This window comes from Ascaphus truei, chromosome 4 (genome assembly GCF_040206685.1).
Source record: "Ascaphus truei isolate aAscTru1 chromosome 4, aAscTru1.hap1, whole genome shotgun sequence".
In the NCBI taxonomy this organism is placed as follows: Eukaryota; Metazoa; Chordata; class Amphibia; order Anura; family Ascaphidae; genus Ascaphus; species Ascaphus truei.
This window is the reverse complement of record NC_134486.1, coordinates 131,170,606-131,189,063: the sequence shown is the minus strand read 5'-3', so window position 1 is coordinate 131,189,063 and position 18,458 is coordinate 131,170,606. Positions and strand designations below refer to the sequence as shown.

General features: G+C 42.9%; 1 long non-coding RNA gene across 1 annotated transcript; it reads left to right on the top strand.

Moving 5' to 3' along the window:
- The first annotated feature begins 1,149 nt into the window (after positions 1–1,149).
- LOC142492000 (uncharacterized) lies at positions 1,150–4,940 on the top strand. Its single transcript, XR_012800649.1, has 3 exons — positions 1,150–3,264; positions 3,495–3,567; positions 4,866–4,940. It is a non-coding gene; the product is annotated as an uncharacterized LOC142492000 (long non-coding RNA).
- The last annotated feature ends 13,518 nt before the right edge of the window (positions 4,941–18,458 follow it).

The following is an 18,458-nucleotide window of genomic DNA, read 5'->3' as shown; positions in this document are numbered from 1 at the left end:
AAATATGGAACCGACACCTACAAATGAGACACGCAAAAGAAAGTTAGGGCAACAATTACTAATAACCAGCTTTTGGAAGAAGATTAAAACACAAAAACAAGAAAGTGCTCCACCACCACTCTTGCAATGTTTATCAAGTGTTTCTCAACTGCCACAGCCCACACCCAGTGCCCCTGAAGTGCCACAGCCCACACTTAGTGGCCATGAACTGGCGCAGCCCACACTTAGTGCCCCTGAAGTGCCATAGCCCACACTTGGTGGCCATAAACTGCCCCAGCCCACACTTAGTGCCCCTGAAGTGCCACAGCCCACACTTAGTGCTCCTGAAGTGCCACAGCCCACACCCAGTGCCCCAGAACTGACACAGCCCACACCCAGTGCCACAGAACTGCCACAGGCCAGTACAAGTGGTAAAGTTAAGGCGAGAGTACTTGGCACAGGGAAAAGGCGAACACAACAGCCAACAAGCAGGCCTGTGACTCGCTCTCAAAAGGATAAACAAAAATAAATAAGCACATTCAGTAAATATTTTGTGTACTGGTGTCCTTTACTGCAGACTCTTTCATGCATAGTGTATGTATGATCATGTACAGATGCTTGCAAACATTAAAGTATGTCCTTGTACACATGAATGTTTATAAATGCTCTTTCACTGAATGAGTGAAGGCATATTCTACAACATATGAATATCTATTAATCATCAGTTGATTAATGTTAATACATTATGACACACTTTGCATGTACACTGGCGACACACTTTATTCGAGCTCGGCTAGTCCCACGAATTCGGGTATACCCGGGTGTATTGAGGTTTGTGACTGTTTTCTGCCCGAGTGCATTGAGGTATTTTCCAAGCAGGGATTGAAGCATTTTATTCCCGCTGGCTGCAATACTGCACAGTATATATATATATACTGCATTACAATTCATGAATTTATGCCATCTGGTAGACACGCGAAGCATTGCAGCCTATTAAATCCTAATCATTATTATTTAACAGATCAGCCGCCCGTCAGCCAGGCATGAACCCAGGCTGGGAAGGCAAACGCAACGGGGCTTGTCAGAGGTGAGGAGCGGCGCATTCCAGGTATCTGCCAGGTACATACTGGGTATTTGCTCGAATAAAGTGAGTCGGTGCAGTATATTGAAGATGAGATTCACTTAGCTCTTGTTCTGTATTAGATGTTACAGGTGTATTATTGAAATTTAGATTGGCATGATAGCTTACAGTGCTTTTGGCTAAAATGAGGCCGAAGTACGTAACCAGAGTTGGATCTGTAAAATTCCGTGTCCTTTCTTGTACATGTTCTGTATTCTCATGCTGAGATCCTTTGAAACAAATTTCCTCGGCATCACTGCTTTAAGAAGAAATCAAGCACAGGGGATTGTATATTCAATGTATATTCTATGTATATTCAATGTGCATTGAATCAACAGAACTAATGGTGTATTTATACAATTAGATGGACCTCACTCGACAGGTTAAGCACTGTACGCCAACTTTTAACACCTGAAGCTTATGTCCATGCCTGCCAAAACATTAAAATGGGCACTCTGTGCATAATAAGGGACACAAATTGCATAGCCTCCCACACGCTGATCTCGATCTGAACGAGCTCTTGTACAGATACTGCATTGTGCATTTTTCCATCTGATTTCATGGATGAACCCCGATTCCGCAGACGCAGGAACCTGCTTTCTTCTGCTGTGCCGATCACAAGAAAGTACAAGGCGGAAGCTGTTTCCAAGCCAAAGTCAATGCTAAAGCAGAAAAAAAGAAAATGTTCTGAAGGCTCCCAAGGCAAAGAATTCTGGTCCTTATTATGTGAGGAAGAAAATGGCCAAAGTCAACTTCACAAAACATGTTTGGACGGGCCCCAGAGGTGCCCCCGCAACCACCGAAGCCGAATTGGACGTCCCAGACTTTTCACTGCCATCGCCCACCGCCACCGATTTCCACATCCGCCCTCTCTGACCCTTTATTCACTGATGCTCGTTTGGGAAACCCCCATCTCACCTGCTCCAGCACCCATCCACACCGATGCTCATCCGGAAACCCCCAGCTCACCTGCTCCAGTGCCCATCCACGCCGATGCTCATCCGGAAACCCCCAGCCCACCTGCTCCAGCACCCAGCCATGCAGATGTTCATCCGGGTGACACCAGCACTCCTTGCACCAGATCCAGCTCGATCGCCCGCATGCTGAATATTTTCAGTGGTGTTAGTGGTGTCGAAATCATTGACAACTCAACAGAGCAATACAGGGACCAAATGGGGGCCATGATTGATCCTCTTTTGGAAACCATGGTGAATATGGTAGGTGCATGGGTGGCATCGGTGTTCGTCTGGATAAGATTGGAAGGAACATCGAGGGGCTCTATTCTTTGCTTGGAGTTCCTGGCCCTGTATGTTTGACACAGAAGCAGGAGGGTTGCTTGGAGGTGCCTTATTCTCCCATGGAGGAACTGCATACCCCCCTCCCCCGTGCACCTTCTCAATCCCTGGATTTAACATTCACACTTCCAACACCAAGCACACCACAGAACACGTATATCCTTCTGGTGGAGGAAGTGACAACCACGGTAAGGCCATGGCAGGAGGAAAGCATCCTCCCAGACCATCTACCCCCGCCTTCTGCCAGAAGCACACCCGCTTCAGCACCCAGGATTGTACAGTTCCAAGACATCATGTTGAGAGAACTTCCTCAGAGCCTCTGGGAGAAATACAAGATCAGATGTGGTGGTATACCTCAGAAATATGCACAGTTCATCTTTAAACACCACGTCAGTTTTGAGGTGTACAGTATGTACAGCGAGTGGACCCATAATGTCAATTATTATGGCAATAAAGACAAGAAGGCTCTTCCTTTAAATTTAAGGAACACAATTATGGAAGAAGTGAAGCGCTATTTTAATATTACAAGTCATGTTGTGAAAACCATGAGAGACCGCATCAATGGCCTTTTGAGGCATACAAGGGCTCTTCCCTGTAGCTCCATCGACTTGTTTGATGACTGCTGCTACTTAGAAATGTATTTAAAAATAATGATGTGCCGCTAATGTTTTTAATCTAAATACTGTAAAAAGATAATTGATTGTTTTAAATTGTTTCATTGTTTAATGTTTTTTTTCTATTATATTATCATGGTAGAATCATTTTTTTTCTATTTCTGTTTTGCATGTGCATGTCTGGATCTGGGCAAAGACAACGTGCAGGACATCCCCCCCCCCTTGGTGCAGGAAATGCTCCCAGCAATACTGCCAGGTAAGACACTGTACTCCAATCCATGCACCCCAATTCCCTTCCCCCTAAACCCCCAAAAACCTAATGTAAGCCTCTAGTCCTAACAAAGTGCTGTACCCATAACATGCATGCTTAGTCTACTTCAACACCCCCCCCCCATCCAAAAACAGAAGATGCTGTATAAATATGGACTGTACTGGCGTCATGGTATAATAATTTTTTTCTATTTCTGTTTTGCATGTGCATGTCAGGAGTGGGGAGAAGACAACATGCAGTAAATCCCCCTCCCCCTGGTGCAGGAAACTCTCCCACCAATACTGTTAGGTAAGACACAGTGATCCAATCCATGCACCTAAATTCCCTTCCCCCCAAACCCCCAAAAACCTAATTCTTATTGTCAGGGCTGCCAACAGAAATCATAGTGCCCAGGACAAATTAAAGGAGCAGGGACCCCCCCCCCCATACCCATAGCTCACCTACCACAAAAAAAAAATTGAGCGCGCAACTTTTACTTAACTGTTTTCTTATTGTGATATAGGAAAAAAACATTACAATGCAACCTGTTTATTTTTATATTTTCAACAAAAGACAGGTGACTGTCTGTCTGCCTGGGTGGGTGAGTGGGTTGGTGGATGACAGTGACTGGGTGGGTGACTGAGTGGGTGGGTTAGTGACTGACTTGGTTTTAGTGACTGGGTGGGTGGATTAGTGACTAACTGGGTGGGTGAGTGACTGTTTGGGTGACTGGGTGGGTGGGGTTTAGTTACTGGGTGGGTGACTGGGTGGGTGGGTGAGTGACTTGGGTTAGTGATTGACTGAGTGGGTAAGTTAGTGACTGACTGGGTTTGGGTAGGTTAATGACTGACTGACTTGGGTTAGTGACTGGCTGGGTGGGTGGGTTAGTGACTGACTGGGTGGGTGGGGTTGTGACTGACTGGGTTTTAGTGACTGACTGGGTGGGTTATTGACTGGGTGGGTGGGTTAGTGACTGGGTGGGTAAGTGACTGGGAGGGTTAGTGACTTGGGTGGGTGGGTTTAGTGACTTTAGTGACTTTGGGTTAGTGACTTCCTGGGTGGGTGGGTTAGTGACTAATTGGGTGGGTGGGTTAGTGACTTTTAGGGACTTTAGTGACTTTTGTGACCTGGGTTAGTGGGTTAGCGACAGAGGTTTAGTGACCATTTTTTTAAACTTTTTATTTTTATTTTATTTAATTAACTGACGCCCGGGCGGCCAGGCCCCCCTTACCCATGGGGCCCGGGAAGCCAGTACCCTTTGTCTCCCCCTGTTGGTTGGCCCTGCTTATTGTTAGCATGCATCATTTTGTTGGATACAATTTGATTAGAGCTCTTTTAGTCAAGGAGACACATTCAATTTTTTCCCCAATAGAATGTAACATTGTTGTGGCAATACTAACTTGAAAGTCTGACACTTAGTATACTGTAGCAGCAATAATACACACTGGTTGAATAAGTCCTGTATGAGTAACCAATTACAATAAATCAGTGACTCTTGGCGTACAGCAGATCATGCTGTAAACTTGATAGAAGATGCAGGCATTTTTTAACCATAATGTACGGCGCGATTGATAATATACAGTAGAATATTGTCTCTTTCTTTCCAGACCCAGATGTCCAAGAAGCAGCAGCCATTACGAAGAAGAAAAAGTCAAGATTGTAAATTTTGAAGAAGAAGCGACGTTGTATTTTTGTATTATTCCTTTTTTCTTTATTATCCTGTACAAATAAAACTTTTCATTCTTTAAATATACTTTTTGGGTGTTCATGTTTTTACTGTCTATACATTTATAGTAGTACTATACCTAAAGTTCTTTGGGCATTTCAATATATAAAAATGTGTCATTGATAAACTGTACAGAATACAGTACTGTACAGTATGTACAAAATAATATATAAATCTAGAAAACATAAGTGGTTTTTACTATCTAGATACAGTACACCAACACCTACACCACCACAAGACAACACCACTACATCAACACCAATGACTCCTTGAGGAAATGCACTGTATCTTACTGTACAGTAATTTAATTAGGAAAATAAATGACACGCAGGCGCAGAAATGTGATGACACGGATATGCGTTTCAATCAGGTTCCAATTAGACATACACGCATGCGCAGAAATGTGATGACACGCATATGCGTTTCAATCAGGTTCCAATTAGACATATAGTACACGCATGCGCAGAAATGTGATGACGCATACAGTACTGTATACGTTTTCAACAAGGTTCCAATTTGCCTCAGAAATTACTAATTTCCCATGTACAGTATACAGTACGAACTTGTAACGTTAATCTTGAAATTACAATTACACAAACACACACTTGAAGAACTGTACAGCAATAAAAGACATGTTGAATTGCAATTAGATTTTTAAGACAACAACTTGCGATCGCCCACTTGAGTTTCTCAACGATATTGCAGACAACGCTATAATGCCATTTTCTGCACTTGATAAAAACATTAGTAAACAGCGTCTTAAGGTGGGAAAGTTCGATGAAACCACGCAGCATGACCGGGGTATGCCTACGCATACAAACCGTGAAATGTTTCATAGCTGCCGCTTCATCTGTATGGCAGCGCACGTGTGATGCCGCATTGCCATGGAGATGCTTCCAAACGCTGATGCAAGGTGAGGTTCCAGAGTCCTCATATGATTCCTTGGCATTTAATTTGAATGCCTTGATGAAGTGTGCTGGGCCTCTGCAACTGCCCGCACCCCCCCCCCCCCCAGAAAAGTCCCAGAAAAAGTCCCCCAGTTTGCTCACCCCTGTGTTACTGTACCTTTGCAGGTCCCCATGTCCTCTATTTGCTGCCCCCATGGACCCTACAGCAGCAGCGGTGTAACCTCCCCATTTTTGGGGGGGGGGGGGGGGAGAGATTCCGCTTTTGGTGGGGGAAGAGATTCCGTTTTGGAGGTCTGAGGGGAGGGGAGAGAAGAGATTCCTTTTTGGGGGGGGGAGGGAATCTATTTTGAGTGGGCGGAAGGGAGAGATTGTGTGCTTGAGTGGGGTGCTATGTTGTGTGTGTAACGCAGGGGGTTTCAATTTTGTGGGTGCTGCAGGGGGGGTTATCTTGTGTGAGTGCTGCGAGGGGATTTTCTTGGGTATGTGCTGCGGGGAGATTCCATTTTGTGTGTGCTGAGGGGGGATGGGGGGTTGTGTGGAGAGGTATTTTGTGTGTTAGGGGACAGGGATATTATGTGTATTGAGGAGAGTATTATGTGTATGAGGAGAAGGCAGTATTGTGTGTATGAGGAGAGGGCAGTATTATGTGTATGAGGAGAGGGTGGTATTATGTGTATTGAGGAGAGGGCGAGAGAACAAATTTAGGGACGGAAAAAAGGTATGGGCCTAAGGGCGGCAAAATTGTAAATCCGCCGCTGGATGTACAGTAAGGACATCACATGTACAAATCATGCAGCAGATGTCTCCTATACAGTCTTCAAGTCAGACCTCTCAGCATGTCATCTAGTTGGATGACAACAGGTAATTCATTTGTATAAATTGTTGAGAAATTGTTATAAAAAACATGTAATCTAATAATTTATCTATTTTCCCAGCCTCTCCCCTGGAACCCCCAGTCACACCAGGTGTTAGAGATATCCAATGCAATAGGTAAATGTTTGTAATTTAAAAAATGAAAATATTGCTGGGTGGTTGCCTGAAAAACCATTACACAGGTGATGGCAACTAATTATGATTTACCTGTGCATTGGTTTTTCAGGCAACCACCTAGCAATATTTGTATTCTCAAGTTACATTCATACATTCACATGTGACTGTTGGGGTACCAAATTCAAACCAATAACTCTACTGTACATTCCAATGCAAATGCGCTGTATTCATTTGGTTCCTATGGAATTGGATAGTCTTAAAACCTGCTGTTGTTGGGGGTCCCTGAGGAGAGGGTTCAAAGCATCAGTGCTATTGCAATGTCTATTAAGAGTCTTATGAATATGTTTATATTTCACGTAATCTTTACATTCAAATTAAAGATGACAAAGCAAATTACTGTATACTATGAATGCTGTAGGAACAGTTGTGGATCTATCAGTTGAGGATCCAGTATTGTGTGAGAATGGTAAACAACCACATACTTCTGTAGGGAAGCCACCTCAATCCAAGCATCCTCTTAAATATACAGATGCAGCTGTCGTTATTCGAACAAATCACAAAGCAATTTTCGTGTGCGCTGTTGTACTCCACGCGGCATTAACGCGGCCAATCGCCCCAGGCACACGTGTTTATCGCTGTTGCTTTGTTTGAATTTCATGGATTCCGTTTCTTTGTGTGTAATGAAAGGAAGGAATTGTAAAGTGTACAGTACTGTGCTACTGTGTCAATTTCAGTGTCTAACACTGTTTAACACAAACATTTTCTGCACTCGCGTCTTAAGGCGGGAAGGGGCGGTATGGTTGGAAGAAATCCCGCGCCATGACATGGGTATTCCGGAGGTTTACAACGAGTGAAGTGTTCAAATAAAGGCCGCTGCATCTGTAGGAAAAGAACCAAATATTATATCAATAGCACAGAATAATTAACACAAGTACAGGTGGCTATTGTCGACCACATTTCTGGACAATCTCACTGCCATCTCTCGTGTTCCTCACGTGATGTGATCAATCTTCATTTTGCCGGTGGCAGATATTGTGTTCAGGGTCACAAGCAGAGGTTGGAGGCAGGTGGCAGATATTGCGATCTTGGTCATAAGTTGAGGTCAGAGGCAAGCAGCAGATAACGTGGTTGGGGTCACAAGCAGAGGTCAGAGGCAGGCAGCAGATAGCATGGTCGGGGGCATAAGCAGAGGTCGGAGGCAGGTGGCATAGAGCAGCCCCACACAGCAGGAGTGAGAGAGAGAGATTTCGTTTATGCTGTACAAACTATGGACATGACGGTTTGATTTTTCTACTATTTGCTCAACACTGCTAATGCTCCTGCCGGTTCTGAACAATACCTATTGATCTTTAACACTGTTATATTGATCGTACTATTATTATTATTATTATTATTATTATTATTAATAATAATATTATCTGGGGAGTCTGCTCAGCTGGTTGGGGATACAGGGCTTAGGGAAGTACCTTGTGGTCCTTTTGGGCCCTTTGGGTCCTTTCACCCCGAAACATTGCTCCCCTAATTACCCTCCCCCACCCCTTTTCCCCCCACACCCCACCCACTCTCTCTCCCACTGTGTGTATCTCTCCCTTCCCTGTTTTTTTCCCCACACCACTTATTACTAGGGTCCATTCCGATATTACCCGCTTGCGTGACATTTCTCCTGGTATATTGTTATCTTGTGCTTGCATTACATTTGAAATGTTTTGGCATAATCCATATTTGATACTTTTATTAGAGTCAGTGAGTGCTAGAACACTAGTTGGTGTTTTGTTATAGCATGGTCAGGGTCACAAGCAAGGTTGGCAACAAGGAGTCAGGAACAGGACTGGGATTCAAGAACAGGACTGGGACTCGGGAACAGAACAGGGCAACAGCAAACAGCAGCAAAAGCAACAGCAACATAAAATACAGGAACCTAGCAGGTGCTGGTGGAACCAGTTTAAACAGGCAAGGAGGAACAAGAAATTGAGGTTTATATAGGTCTGGCTGAAGGCATGGGACAGGTCCAAAGGTGTCTGAATAGTTCTTTGAGAGAGTTAGCAAGAGCAGCAGCAGTCCTGGTGGATGTGACTGAGTACTGCAGGCAAGAACCTGACATTGGGTCATCTCCCCCCGGTTGGCAAGGTTTATAATGAAGGTAAATATAATGTACTATACAGTAGTAACTTTAATTCCCAATGACTTGCATACTGTATGTCTATGTGTGCCATAGTCCGTAAATGCATTGACGCATGCGCACTAGAGCGTGAGTTCACGCATGCGCACTTTGCAACCTTATCACCTTTTTTCCCCCCAGATCAGCTGGGATCCAGTTTCGCATTCCGGACATAGTTGCGGGGATTCCACTGTGCCACAGCAGTCAGAACTGCTGCTGTCGCCGTTGGAGTCCAGCCTTATATGTAGTGCTTTGTTGCACGGATTTTTATTCTAATAAACACTATTCTTACAATATTATTCTCCGTATATATCATCCCACAGCATCAGGTGCCAACACGAGGAGAACATTATTCATCCCACCATGGGGCTGCCAGACCACGGGAGGAGAGAGCGATACTCTCATTGAAAGATACCTCTTAGGGCACCTGCTCTCACATGGCCGTGTGAGTAGCAAACAATATATATATATATCTACTACTACCCCAACACCACCCGCCTCACTGCACCTTGCTGCATGGATCACAATTTTCACATTGATATCTGATGCGCATGCCTGATATATTTGTTTCTACCTGATGTTTTTTTTTCATCTTTTCATGTTATATCTTTTATGTAGTGTATCTGTGCTCCCTGTACTCTACCCCAACATTTCTACGAGGATCTCAGGAGGATTCTCTTTTGGGTCAAGCTGCAGATCATCACTGGATATTATTGTATCGTACTATTTTTGTTTTAATTATATTTTTATGATCATTTATTGTTTTTTATACATTTATTGTTCTTTATTCTGTTATTACCTGTACACCCCTAAGGGAGCGCCCCAGATATCCATTCAAATAAGACACAATGACTGTATTGAGGATTATAATGCTTTCACTAGCAATGGGACATTTAATTTAAAAAAAATAGATTTTTTGCTCTAAATAAGGAGACAATACATTGTGGGGCTTAGAGAAAACATAATGTGATGGATAGTTTTCATATTTAACCAAATTAACAAATTTTAAATCCCCAAGTTTTTATTTGTCAATGAAATTGCATATTGCAGTACACTGTGTCTTTGCATGTGAAATTTATGCCAGTTAATTTAATTACCTGGTTCAATTCCCGGTGTCGGCTCCTTGTGACCTTGGGAAAGTCACTTTATCTCCCTGTGTTCAGGCACAATAAACATAGATTGTAAGGTAGGGACCTGTGTCTGCAAAATGTCTATGTAAAGCGCTATGTAAAACTAGCAGCGCTATATAAGAACATGCTATTATTATTATTCTAATTAATTTTTTTTTACAATTATTTTATTTTTTGGCTTTCTATTCAAATTTAACCTTTGGTATGCTTGCTGCACATAAACATAAATATTGCACACACACACACACGGTCTCTGGCAGGGATAACTTTATTAACTTTTCAAACAGTTCTAACTGTTTTTTTATTCCTATCTATTCTTTAATACACAAAACTGGTAAAACCATAAACCCCAGTTGCTGTAGACAAAACAGACACATTGAGTCGCACCTCCCCCTCCCCCCCCTCCCACGATTATCAACAGCTCCAGCTCCCACGGGCCATAGGAATTTCATACATAAAGTTTCATGCTCTTGGCTTTAAGCTGAGAAATTCCACTTCCTGTTAATGACATGCACAGCTGTTGCGTTCCACTTCATACGCCTGAGCATAGGACACAAGGTCTGCATTAAGGATTATAATGCCTTCACTAACAATGGAACATAGAACTTGTAAAAAAAAAAAAATTCTAAATAAGGAGTGAATACAATGATGTGATGGATAGTTTTCATATTTAACCAAATTAACACATTTTTAATTCCCAAGTTTTTATTTGTCAATGAAATTGCATATTGCTGTATACTATGTCTTTGCATGTGCAATTTATGCCAGATAATGTACTTAAATTTTTTTATAATTATTAAATGTTTTGGCTTTCTATTCAATATTAACATTATTAACCTTTGGTATGCTTGCTGTACATATACAGAAATATTACACACACACACACACACACACACACACACACACACACACACACACACACACACACACACACACACACACACACACACACACACACACACACACACACACACACACACACACACACACACACACACACACACACTCTCAGGCATTGATAATGTAACTAACTTTTCAAACAGAGTATATTTAAAGTACGTCTGTCATATGTTAATGCTTATACAGTATATACCTATCAGTGTGTGTTCAGTATGTGTTTGTAGGAGTGTAATATTCATGCATGTGTTGCAGCTCTCTGAATATTTTGGACAAAGAATTGTTTTATAAAATGGCTCTTCTTCCTTGAAAGGGTGCAGACCCCTGATCTAGGGGATCCAACTCATTAATAAAAAACCCCATTGAATGGTAGGACAGTATCTCCCTGTTACTCTTAATTTTATCTGATATCCCAGTTAAATAGTTACATAGTTACATAGTAGTGAGGTTGAAAAAAGACATTTGTCCATCAAGTTCAACCTACAGCTAAATTTAGGCGACAGATACTTATCCTATATTTGTATTTACAGTATTTTGATCCAGAGGAAGGCAAAAACCAGTTGGGGTACTACTAATACTAGTGCTGTTGAATTGACTACTTATTGCAGACATTTGTAAGCTAAGTGTATCAGTTCATGCATTTGCGTGTGTGGACCCCAATTGTGTTGGAACTCCAAACTGTAGAATTGCTGAGCTTGCACTGCCATGGCAACACCTGTATGGTCCAGAATATCACACTTTAATGTGGAGTACTGCTTGGTCTCTTCTGCTGTTAAGTCATAATACTCTTTCTGCTCTTTACCAGCAAAGAATGGAGGCAATATACCAATTGCTTCCCATTGTTCCTAAAGCTATTACTTCCATTCTGCAGTTTGTTCAAATATTAGCATAACATGTTTCATATCATCCTCCTCCATCTGATGCTAGACATGGGAACTTATTGATATGCTAGATAGAAGGTGTAGGCTACATAGACTAACGTAATAGATTTATGTTGAGAGATGTGCAATAATGTTTCAAGTTTACAATGTAGTCAGATACTGTACAAGTTTGAGAAATCCAGGTTTACTTGATAGGGTACAACAAATACCATTGCTGTTTATTGCAATTGAATAAGGTTCAAAATAGACTATTGATGTATTTTCAAGATCCATGCCTTTAATGCAGTTTGTTTGTTAAAATATTATTTTCTGAGAAATGTTGGTGCTTTTGAATGATTTGTGGCATTGAAGCTCCTACAACGTTTTTATAGAGACATTTACCTTACCACAATAGAAAATACACCTGGAAATTGGCAAATTGAGATTTTCACTGTTGCAGTTTTAAACCAAAAGTGTATGTAAAAAACATGAGGATAGAAAACATTTAAAATGCCTGCTTCAAATTTGTGGATGCAAAGTATGAAATACATCAAACATCAGCAGTAGGACACATTTGAGCAATATCCTTATAAAAGCCACCTCTGCTGGCAGATTCTGTAAAAAATAATTTTAGATACCAGAATGAGGAAGTGCTTTGGTTTACTAAAGCAACATACAGTACTGTATTTATGGCCTGTGCTACAGACACCGTGGTGTGCAATAATATAAATGTGCTGTGTGGATGAAGTTTTATTTTAAAGTTAAGTTACTAGATCTGAAATCTAAAAAAAAACAATCATTAAAATGACAGAATGCATAGATTGTCACTGTACATAATATTGTGAGCCTCAGCAATATAATGTAATTTGCCTTGAAGCACCCTGTCAAATCACTCAGCTTGGTGACAACTACACTGATATTTGTAATGGTTCATAGTTTAAAGCATTTAGGGCCAGTTGCTCAAAGCTCCATTAAGCCTCTTAACGTGACACCATAACATCATGTTAGCAGCAACGTTGCATCCTCCAAGGAGAATAATGTAACAGAAAGCCATATTTTCTGCCAGAAAGCGCTTAGCGTTAACTATAATGGATGCTTGTGATAAGATACAAATAATATGTAAATGAGGCATTATATGGCATCGCCTATCCACTAACGCCTGTCAAGATTAAAGTGGGGACTTAATGTTAAGTTATGTAAGTCATAGCTAAACTTGGCATTACTCCTATCCAGACCTTAAAATAAGGCTTTTTCAGTGTCTGGATGGATGACAAGTGCAACTTCCTCTGATTCAACTGACGTATCTACTCTGGCCCTTGCTGTTTCACAGATACCCAATTCAGAGGCTAGCCCAATGCCTTCTGACTCAATCAAAATACCTAGTTTGTCTCTTGCTATTTCTCTGATATCTACTTCAGAGACAAGCACAACATCCTCTGAGTCAATCAAAGAACTTACTCCAGTTCCTGCTGCTTCTCAAATACTCACTTCAGTGACCGCTGTACCTTTTTCGGTCCCCTGTGCTTTGCCTAGGGTAATCGCTGCTGCATCTCAGTCATTCATTTCTGGGACAAACATACTCCTCACTGACTGTTCTGCACGTCCTGTTATAACCATGGATGATCCTAAGATTCTCACAGTAAAGCATCACCCTTCCCTCCCTATCCCCCCCACATTACCTCATGTAACCTCTGAATCTGGGATTCCCACTCCTCAGACAATATTGTTTCCCAGTGACTCCTCCACAGTATTTGAGGTACCCGCTACAGACTGCATGACTGCTACTGCGAAGTTAGGATTATCCCTCATGAAACTTTCTGCACTACCTCATGTGTTCTCTCTGGATTTCACGTTGTCATCGTCAAAGACTGCAATGCTCCTATTGACTTCCTTGCATTGCCTGAGATGCCCGTCCCTGCTTCTTGTGCTCTCACTCTGTGCACGGGCATGCATCTCTCTGCTTTTTCCTTCGTGCCTACTGCGTTCTATGTGGATGCCCAGACTTCGGACCTGATGTTCTCTAAACCTCACCTACGTAGGGGTGCTGACCCCCTATTGATTGCAGTGCCACTGCTTTTCCGTTTGAAAAAAGTGCTCATTGACAAACGCCCTCGGCGCAGATCTACAACTATACCCAGAGGGTTCAGAAATAATACCATGTCGCCCAGACCTCTGTGGGATCTTATCTCTGCTCGTCCGGAGGTCTCGCGTGAAGGGGGGGGGGTAATGTCAGGAATCCGCTCCTGGGTTTGGTTGGAGCCCATCCATCCGGAGCTTTGAAGGTTCCAGACAAACTATTCCCTGTTTCTGCAATCACCTGCCTCTTGCTGCCTCCTGTGCAGCTCTGGCCTGATTGGCCTCCTGTGCTATTTAGTGACTGCCCCGCCCTCAGGAAGTTGCTGGACATAGACTTTGCAATCCAAGTAACTGTGCTTGTCACAGACTCTCTGTTTGGCCTGCTAGGCGTCCTTGTGCCTGTGCCTAGTCCCCTGCTGCCTAGGGCTTCTTGCATAATAGCCTCAGTGCTGCTTCCTTGTTCCTGGCAGACTTCTCCTTCGCCGCGCTGAAGCGGCTATGCTGGTTTCCCCAGCGTATCCTGTGGCGTGTCTGCACCTCTGGTTCCTGCTTCCTCTAAGTGGAGTTTACTCCTGGCCTTTTCCTGACGCACTGCAGCACCTTCGCTGAAGCATCTCCGCTGCTGTGGCTTCTCTCAAGGTTCTAGCCTCCTATGCTGAAGTACCTTCACCCAAGATTTCCTGTTGATGACCTCGGCTTGTTTCCTCGACCACCGCTCCTGTGCCGCCTGCCTTGACACCTGCCTGGATAACGTTAACCCTACTTTCTCCAATCCTGACCTGGCTATCTCTGACTATGGAATCCGCACTCCGGACCTGACTCCGTGGCCTAAGGTCGGTGCTTATACCCCCACCTTAGCCCCGCGATCCTGTACCAGTTTGTGGCAAGCACGTACGTTACACTAACACAACAACCAACAACCTCAATTTGGTGGAGTATCAGCTTTTATACCCGGGCGAAGGGCTTGTAACTCCGCCCCATAACAGGGGAGGTCCAGGTACTGACAGGCATCACACCATACTCATGTGACACAGTCAGTACCCTCCCCAGGTCTGACACTCCAACTGCCGGTTCAGGCCTGCCACTGGATATGGTAACATAGTATGCATCCAGGATGCAACTGCAGGCTAGGCCCTGTGTATGAGTTTAACCCCAACACTGTCTGTTCCTATCCTTTAAGATATCATGCTAACTTGGGGAACATAACATTCGTTCCAGTTATACTGTAGGTAATGTCATGGCATTAACCACTAATTTAACAGAGTTTGGGCATCTGGCTCTTTAAAGGTTAACCAATTGAACTCCAAAAGTTTAAATTGGAACATCATATTAGGGATTCGAAGTTACAGTACATACTGCTTTTATTTAGAGCTCATACAACATAAGTGATGGTAAGGCCTATTCTAGTAGCTGCGGCAATGTGCAAAGCAATAAGTAGTGTAAAAAGGTGTAACCCCTCTTTATTTTACCTCGGATTATATGGTTTATCACTGAGGTGGGAGCCTGAGTCCTATGAGTTTCTGTTTAATTCTTATAGTGTGTTGTACATGTTGTGTGAGACTGTAGTGACTAGACACAACACAGTGTAATGAATTATAACAAGCTTTATATACTCATATAGCTATAATTTGTGGGGTTACATATCTCATATGAATCCGTACGGTGACTCTTAATCTCAGAATCACTCCATACACATATAAACTTAAACAAACTATACCAACAGTGCGAACGCTGCGAAAACTTTAAACTAAAGTAACCAGTACAGATGGGCATCTAAAATTCTCCAGTAATTTGAATAGGTTTTTTCTTCTACAAAATGAAAGGCAGTGATCAGATGTTTGAAAGAAGTATAGTGAGGTTGTTGTTGCTCTGCATGTTTCTTGAATTTTATTGAAAACAATACAGTATATTAATGGTGGATCTACAGGCTCTCACACAACTTTAGGATGGTATTCATGTATCTGTAGTATGTAGTATCTGTAACATGGGCAAAAGCCTTTCTGACCATGTTATACCATGATAAGTAGTACAATTACTTTTGTTTTAATACATTCTTGTAATGTTTGAATCATGCTTGTCTTGTGGCACTGCTCATGATTACCAATGGAGGGAAAAAAGTTTATGTAACTGATGGATTAATACTAACTTCCCACACTTGAGCACTTCTGATGGGACGGTCTGTTTGCCAGGTTCTTTCCCATTGGCCATATTGAGCACCTCAACAGGCGGAATGCCATTAAGTTCTTGCATGATCTAAGCTTGAGGTGCCATTGGGAGCTGTTTCAATTACCTTACAATTTTCCTTCTTGTAGATTGCAGGCTTGTACTTGATTCCTATCTCTCTCTGTTCGCTCTGGTTGGTGATAATCTCCATCGAAAATAATTTGATGTTACAGTATGTAGTTGCCAAAGGTTAAAACCACTAATACCTAAAAACAACATATATAAAATAACCAAATATATAAAATGACAGTACTTACTGTAATGCACCTTTAAAAAAAATGATATTTATTTTCAAATATTTTGAATATAAATTTAAATCCACCACTTCACTATGGCAACTTCTCATTCATAAACTGTCATTAAGGCAACTTTTATTGAAGCATCATTGAAATTACTTACACTTTCTTGAAAATAAAATGAAGATGTTTATAAACACACCCTCTATTTGATATAGTGAAACGTTTATATAGAGTAAACATTTAAGTTATTTCCATTTACAGTACTTCTTTCCATAAAAAAAATATGGTGTATAATATGCTTAATAAACTTTAGTTTTCTGTACACATTTAAAACCAATTAAGGGTGCTATGTATCGAGATGGTCCACTTTTCTCCAAAAGGCAGAGTACATTTTTCCATTTGCATCAATTTGCCCCAGTAACATAAATAGACAGAAAACAAAGGACAGGTCCCCGAAGTCGCAGCATTCACGTGCACTATTGTTTCCACGGCTTCAACCGGGTATATCCTGCCTAGCCTCTGTCTGAATTCGAACGGCACAGGGTGCGGGGAGGAAATGTTTTGAATGGACACCGTTATCTTCCCGGGGATGGTGGCGGTCCATTCCCTTATTTTGGGTATCATCTTATACCCTCTCTCGAGTTCATCCTCAGGGGTGGTTTCGAGAGAAAAATACGTGTCAGCTTCGTCGTGGCCCAGGTACTTGACCACGGCGGTCAAATGCCTCACTCTCCTATCAACCCCTTCTCCAAGTTGAAGATCTCTCCACATTCTTCCTGCGCCGCGACTCGATAGCACTCATCTTTAGTGCCGGATGAATTCTCAACGCAAATAGAGATAGTTCGCCTGCTTCATGCAGATTGGCCTGGATCACAGACCGTACCACGTCAGCATTAGTCCCTAATATGATGGGCGCCCTCGGGTGTTCCCGAGGTTCGGGGCAGACGAGAGCCTCCACTTCCATCGGATGCGTCCGGTTAGTATTCAACTAGAATATGTTGATCCGAATGGCCATCACTCCGTCAATGGGGTAGTTCTCTTGACAGAGGCTCCACAACTTCATCTTTTCGGCTGACTGCAGATGTTGAAGATGCTGGTCATAAAATGACCGGTAAATAATGGTCACCTGGGACCCAGTATCCAGCAAGGCTGAGGAATATATGCCCTCCACAACAACTCTTAAGATCGTGATGGCCTATCCTGCAGTAGGTGTCTGGTGGGGGATCCGCATCAGGACAGGTCTTGGACTCATCTTCCTCCTCTTCCGGCAGTTCTGGGGAAGCTGAGAGGGATTGTTGTACTCGTACGGTAAAAGATCCGGCTCCTGTAGGGGTTTTCATGGGCTTCGTGCAGGTCCTGGCAAAATGCCCACTCTGGCCACAAATGTAGCAGCGGGGCTGTCCTGGGTCTTGGTAGTAGCCTCGGGCACTTTGGTAACAGGAGTATCCTTCTCACCTTTGGCTCCCTTAGATTTTGGAGTCGTTGTCTTCTTAGCCTCATCCTTGCAGGTTCTATTTGGTCTTTTTGGGAAGGAGCAATTGTGTGTAGGCTTCATGCCCCATCACCACGCCCAGCAGGTCTTCCAGTGTAGGCGGCTCTCCTTGTAGTAGCGAACACCGGATCATTACAATGATATGATGGGTGGGGATTGCCCCTCGCAGATATTGTTTCTGTTGGTATTCATCCACTTCAGGGGCCTTGATCATCTGGTGCAAACGTAAGTCCCACAAGATCAGCTGAATCCGTTGGATGAAGTCAGTTAAGTCTTCCCCTCTTTCTGACAAAGGTGATAATATTTGGACCATAGCTCACTCTCATAATCTTGTACACCATACAGTATATGCAGGTCAAAGACGCCATATGTTTTTGCGCCGTGACGTCAGCATGTTGGTCTTGGTACATCTTTACCATAGTGGACGCAGGGGGCCGCATGCACTCCATTATTCTTTGTCGTTTCACCGTGTCTGGGCAGGACCATTCCTCGAGGACCTGT